The sequence below is a fragment of the Colobus angolensis genome, unplaced genomic scaffold, assembly GCF_000951035.1.
Source record: "Colobus angolensis palliatus isolate OR3802 unplaced genomic scaffold, Cang.pa_1.0 Scaffold473, whole genome shotgun sequence".
Taxonomy (NCBI): domain Eukaryota; kingdom Metazoa; phylum Chordata; class Mammalia; order Primates; family Cercopithecidae; genus Colobus; species Colobus angolensis.
Window position 1 is genome coordinate 414,780 of NW_012118188.1, and position 6,972 is coordinate 421,751.

At 38.5% G+C, this 6,972-nt stretch overlaps 1 protein-coding gene and 1 pseudogene across 3 annotated transcripts in view; one reads left to right on the forward strand and one right to left on the reverse strand.

The window, feature by feature from the left end:
- Positions 1 to 6,972, reverse strand: part of SCFD2 (sec1 family domain containing 2) — a 517,708-nt gene that overhangs the window by 155,620 nt on the left and 355,116 nt on the right. The gene's annotated exons all lie outside the window — the stretch shown is intronic.
- Positions 930 to 1,489, forward strand: LOC105523767 (annotated as a pseudogene). Its single transcript, XR_001003640.1, has one exon. The product of XR_001003640.1 is annotated as a 60S ribosomal protein L21 pseudogene (transcript).

Genomic DNA, 6,972 nt, shown 5'->3' on the forward strand with positions numbered 1-6,972 from the left:
AAAAAAAAAAAGACTACATTTGTGAAGCAAAATTCTAAGATTTAGGTTTTAAATCTAATTAAAATAATTAGATTTTATTTTCAGTTATTTTTATAGCTTTTGCTTACCATTATATCTACTTGTATAAAGATGTGGGATTTACAAGAACATAGTGTTTTCATTAAAAGTAGTATATTAATGACTTAAAAAAAGGTGTTTATGTCTCAGACCACTTTTTTTTTTTTTTTTTGTCTTCAGCCACTCCAAATGTTTTCAGCTAACCCATGGAATGACATTACTCTGAAGGGGTTCCAGAGTCCCTTTAACTCTGGTCCTGTCACCACCTCAGTCATCACAGATTGGCTCAGATTATCCCAGGGCCCAAGCATTTTGGAGAAAGCAGTCTTTGGGCACCTGAAGACACTGACACAGCTTCTAAACTCCTCTTGACTCTCCCTAGCATATTAGCTTAGGCTCTGTGAGTATCCACTGCATTTGTCCCACTGGTTACACTCTACCTTATCTATTCACAGATAAATAGGGCACATGTGATTAATCCAACCTGTGAGCATCTCCACAGCCCGTCTGTTTGGCTCTGCTGAAAGCTTCCATTACTACAGTTAGGAATAAAAGGAACGGAATGAACAGAAGAAGCGGGGAAGAAACACAGGGGAAGGTGGCTTAGCCCTTCTGGGTGGCCACATGTGAAACAGAAATCTATACTTGGTTATATAATACCACACTCAGTTTTTCAAACTTTCAAATAGCACTTATACAAATAAAAGTGTCTTTATTTCCAAGTTATCATGAGTGAAGCACAGATGGGGATGTCCTTCTTACAATGACATTAAAAAAATCAACACTAAAATAAACATTCCTGTTAATCCATGAAAACATCTTTTAGTTTAATTGATGCCAAACAACATAGATACTTAAAAAACCGCCCTTTCCTTTCGGCCGGAACCGCCATCTTCCAGTAATTCGCCAAAATGACGAACACAAAGGGAAAGAGGAGAGGCACCTGATATATGTTCTCTAGGCCTTTTAGAAAACATGGAGTTGTTCCTTTGGCCACGTATATGCAAATCTATAAGAAAGGTGATATTGTAGACATCAAGGGAATGGGTACTGTTCAAAAAGGAATGCCCCACAAGTGTTACCATGGCAAAACTGGGAGAGTCTACAACGTTACCCAGCATGCTGTTGGCATTGTTGTAAACAAACAAGTTAAGGGCAAGATTCTTGCCAAGAGAATTAATGTGCGTATTGAGCACATTAAACACTCTAAGAGCCGAGATAGCTTCCTGAAACTCGTGAAGGAAAATGATCAGAAAAAGAAAGAAGCCAAAGAGAAAGGTACCTGGGTTCAACTGAAGCGCCAGCCTGCTCCACCCAGAGAAGCACACTTTGTGAGGACCAATGGGAAGGAGCCTGAGCTACTGGAACCTATTCCCTACGAATTCATGGCATAATAGGTGTTAAAAAAAAAAAAATAAAAGACCTCTGGGCTGAAAGAAAAAAAAAAAAAAACCAAAAAATGCATCAAAGAAAACTTATATTCTTTATGCTGCTGATGGAGAATGCCCAGTAAGTACAATTTAGAGATCACACAGTAGGCAGACAGTTCTTTCCCAATCTCTGTCAGTTTATCAAAGCACAACTTTTCACTGCCAAAGTAGGACTCTTATGCTAACTTTTCACTCTTATGCCATCTCAGCATGTTCTGTTGTGATCTACTCACTATCCAAGGGCAGAATATTTCCATTATAAATGCTAAAATTTTGAGATAAAAAAAGAGATTTTGAAAAAGCTGTTCAATTCATGTGGGAAAAACTAGCACAATGAGAGTTCCCAGAGGATGAGGCCCCTGCGGCCTGCTGCTGCGCACCACAGCATACACATTTATTTAACTGGAGTCACCTCATGGATCTTAGGGACTGAATGTTTAAATAAAAGTTTGTCAAAATGTAACCTCTGTTAAATACATGTGTAAAATGAACACACTTGATTTCCACAGGGATAATTTCATATGTTAAAAGTTTCAGGAAATCTTTTTACTTAGACTGAATTATGTTCTTATCATGTACTTTCATGAACATGGATGTGTAAATGACTAAAGTTTTTCATTTTTTTTTCTTTCCCCTTCTCAGGAAAAAATTTATACAATTTTCCAGAAAAGTAAGCTACCACCACCAGAAAAACAACAGCAACAAAACAAGACACAAAAAAATGAAAATTCTTTTTGTTAAACTGTGATTACAGAGTTTCTTCCACACTGTTGTCCCTCAGTTTCACTCAGAGATTCTAGGAAACTCGCTGCTTTCAGGAATAGAATATTCCCATTGTAAAAGATGTTTCAAGAACATCCAGTCCGAGTCCTGCATTTAGAAAGGAAAACTTGCTCGGAGTCCACTGCTAATTAGAGGCATAACTGAAGTTCCACCAGGGCAGGAGTTATCACTGTGCTTCCGATGCCTAGCGCAATGCCTGGTACATGGTTGACATTCTATAGATATTTGTTGGCTAAACAGATGACTTAACATGAGCTAAGAATGCTGCCTCCAATTTCCAAGTCCAGTCTTGCTACAGCAACATAGCCACAAGGCCAGTTTTTAAATGATGCACTAAATGAGAAACAAGGATATGAGTCATGTTTGAAGATTAGCATTTTCAGGGCTGAATTAATCTTGCCAGCTAGGGACATGTGGATAAAGTTACAGTGAGAACCCTGCAAATCCATACTGGCTTATCATCATGTAGTGTTTTAGGCAATCACTCTAGGAGCCAGACCCTTTTGGGTGTCTGAAATACTCCGTAACTTCTAGACAACTAGAGTAGTAGTACTGCCATTACTTGAAGGTCACTCTAATAGGGTACAGTGCAGGGCAAGCAGAAAAAAACATAAAATGCAAACTTCTAAATTCAAACCATCATTTTTTCTTAAAAAGAAAAGGCAAGAAATGGAGAATGACAATTTCCAAAGTTGACAATCATTACTAAACTCTTCCAGATTTTTCCCTGCTAGTGAAAGTGTACAAGTTATAAGTTAACTTCTCTGGCCAAATGATCTGTATACAAATTACTGTTTTGAAACAGCAATGAATTGCCTGTCACCCTAGTGACCTGATAGAGTTCATATACACCAAGGTAACAATCTCCTTAAGTTTCTAATTGACTACATTATCAGTGAGCAGACCTGTGTTTAGTTGAGCTAGCTTCTTACAGAACCATGGGCTTATTTCCCTGAAGGGTTCTAAACTCCAGAGTTCTGCAAAAAGATCCTCTCACCTTACCCTGTTCTTTCCATCCTTCCAGGCCTTGTTTGTCCACCTCCTTCATGAGGTCTACTCAGTTACCCAGCCCTACACACTTTTTTTTTTTTTTTTTTTTTTTTGCCACAGTCTGAGGTACTTTCAGGAAAGAACTGGTCCAGCTCCGAAGTGTCCTGGGCAGTGATATAGGTAAAGTGGGCTGACCTGCCCAGTGTTGGTTTTCCAACATGGTTGGATAGGGTGATTAGAGAAATCCCTCCCAGCCCCAAGAGTCTATAACTCCACCTACTCTTTGCATTTGTTACTTTGGCAATTCTTTAAGTTCTTCACCTGGAAGTCTGGGAATGATCTACAGAAGAATATGAGCAATTAATATACATATATTTGACAACAAGTAGACTGGTAGTGGCGGCTCACGCCTGTAATTCCAGCATGTTGGGAGGCCAAGGCAGGCAGATCACTTGGGACCAGGAGTTCGAGACCAGCCTGGCCAACATGGCAAAACCCCACCTTTACAGAAAATACAAAAATTTGCCAGGTGTGGTGGCACCCACCTGTAGTCCCAGCTACTCAGGAGGCTGAGGTGGGAGGATCGCTTGAGCCCAGAAGGCTGAGGCTACAGTGAGCTGCATTCAAATCACTGCACTCCAGCCTGGGTGACAGAGTGAGACCCTGTCTCTAAATAAATAAATGAAAACAATAACGAACGAAAGTAAAGTGAGTACATTTTTGTACTAATTAAGATTCTATTTTTTTTTCTTTATGGGATAGACTATGGTAGCAATATTAAAGTTTTAAGAAAAATATATGTGGGCAGGCATGGTGGCTCATGCCTGTAATCCCAGCACTTTGGGAGGCTGAGGCGGGCCGATCACTTGAGGTCAGGAGTTTGAGACCAGCCTGGACAATATGGTGAAACCTTGTCTCTACTGAAAATACAAAAATTAGCTGGGCATGGTGACGGGCTCCTGTAGTCCCAGCTACTCAGGAGGCTGAGGCAGGAGAGTCACTTGAATCTGGGAGGTGGAGTTTGCAGTGAGCAGAGAATGTGCCACTGTACTCCAGCCTGGGTGACAGAGCGAGATCCTGTCTCAAATAAATAAATAAATAAATAAGAGAAAAAGAAAAATACACGAGAGGAATGCTTACAGTTTTATTCTTTAAATTCTTTTTGTTGTCAAATTAGACAAAAGTCTACCAATATTTTATTTTATTGATAACAAATATAAATATACCTTGAAAAAACTAGGTAAAATTATTTGTAGGTTAATTATTTGTGAATCATACTACAGTACTCCTTCTCTGTCTCATGGATATGTGTTCTCTGTTCAACACAATCAGGGACGAACTATGTCGTGTTTTTTCTGTGATTTCCTCATATTATGGCTCAATGCTACTTATTCAATAGAGTTGAAAGAAAAGGGAGAGAGGGAAGGATAGAGGGAGAGAGTAAGAGGAAAAAAAGAAGAGGAAGAAAGCTCTTACCCGGAATTTTAAGTTTTTCCAGGGGAAGTATTTTATGAGTTAAGCAGAGTTAAGTATAAAGGGGAAGTGACTACCCGGCTGTTTTTAAGCTTGCCAAACTAACTTTTTCTCTGAATTCTACCACAAAGTTGAATCAGTTACTTGATGAAATGTTCTCAGGACTTTTGAAGGTTAGGTAGGACCAGTGCATAGTAAGCTGGCACACTAGAGATGAGAGACAAGTAGGCAAGCAGGTTATTTTCTGAACCATTTCATTGATAAACGCATGTTACACATATTTTACATCTTGCTTTGAAATCTTGCTGGTTGAAACCAAAAAGATGGCAGTTTCTAGTACTCCATTCCAATACAAGAAGGCAAGCTTTTAGTAACAAAAATAATTCTATTCTTTTGGGCTTGAACAAATATCAAGCTGTAAAATTTTCCCTGTGATGTGTGATATGTATATATATTTAAGGGGAAATTATTCTGTAATTTCACACTTCCCCTTTGAGGAAGAATCTGGAAAAGCTTATGCCAATCTTCATCTTTGGAAAAATTTTACCAAAAAAAAATTTATTTATTTATTTATTTATTTATTTATTTATTTTTTTGAGACAGAGTCTCGCTCTCTGGCCCAGGCTGGAGTGCGGTGGCCGGATCTCAGCTCACTGCAAGCTCCGCCTCCTGGGTTTATGCCATTCTCCTGCCTTAGCCTCCCGAGTAGCTGGGACTACAGGCACCCACCACCTCGCCTGGCTAGTTTTTTGTACTTTTTAGTAGAGATGGGGTTTCACTGTATTAGCCAGGATGGTCTCGATCTCCTGACCTTGTGATCCGCCCATCTCGGCCTCCCAAAGTGCTGGGATTACAGGCTTGAGCCACCGTGCCCGGACCCCCAAAAAAATTTAAACCAAGGTGTGTAAAAATTGCTTTTCCTTAACTTTGTTCTTCCATCCCATCCAACCCTGGTGAGTTCCACTTCCTACTAAACTGCTCCAAGAGGCAAGAGGGGAATGAGGCAAGGCCTTCTGGTAAACAGGTGGTCAGAGGCCCAGAAAGGAGGATAGAAGCTCTAATATTTTCTTTCTTTTCTTTCTTTCGATCATATTGTACATGCACTCCACCTTGAAGACCTATGCCTTAAACAATTCAGGTTTTTATAACTTGAATTTAACTATAAGATGTGTTCATTGTGACTTCATTAAGCTGTAAACAAGAACATGGTCTAAAGGGGTTGATAACTTCATTTCTTGGGTAAATTTAGAAGCACTATGGTAGATCTTTAAAATTCGTAACTCTAGAACAGAATACAGTGTTTAGAAACATATCCACACACATATGATCAACTGATTTTGATAAATGTGCAAAGGCAGTTTGATGGGGAAAAATAATCTTTTCAATAAATGGTGCTGAAACTACTGGATATCTGTAATCCAAAAAATGAAACTCAACTAACACTTTGTACCTTATATGAAAATTAATTCAAAATAGATCACAGATCTGAATGTAAAAGGTAAAACTATAAAACTTCTAGAAGAAATCATACAAGAGACTCCTTACGGTTTTAGGTGAGGCAAAGATTTCTTAGACATGACACCAAAATCATAATCCCTTTTAAATTGGCAAATTGAATATAATAAAAATTTAAAACTTCTGATCTATTAAAGACACAGTTGAGTGAACAAAATGAAAAACACAGTCTAGGAGAAAATATTTGCAAAATAATATCTGTTAAAGGAATTATATCTAGAAAACACAAAGAACTCTCAAAACTCAATAATGGGAAACAACCCAATGAAAAAACAGGAAAAGATTTGAACTGATACTTTACCTAAGAAGATATATGAATGGTAAATAGGCACATGAAAAGATAGTATCATTAGTCATTAGGGAAATGAAAATAAAAACCATAATGAGTGGTAGCTACACGCCTACTGGAATGGTTCAAAAAACAGAAATGAAAAAGGAAATTCTGACAATACTAAGTGCTGGTAAGGATATGCAGAACTGGAATCTTATATTGCTGATGAGAATGCAACATGGTCCAGACACTTTGGGAAAAAAATCTAGGCTTTTTTTTTTTTTTTTTTTTTGAGACAGAGTCTCACTCTGTAACCCAGGCTGGAGTGCAGTGGCGTGTATTAGCTCACTGCAACCTCCTGTCTGTACAGCTCTCTACTTCTGAGCCTTCACAAGAATTGCGGTTAATGTTCCATTCATGGTAATCTAGGCTTTTTTTTTTTTTTAGCATGAA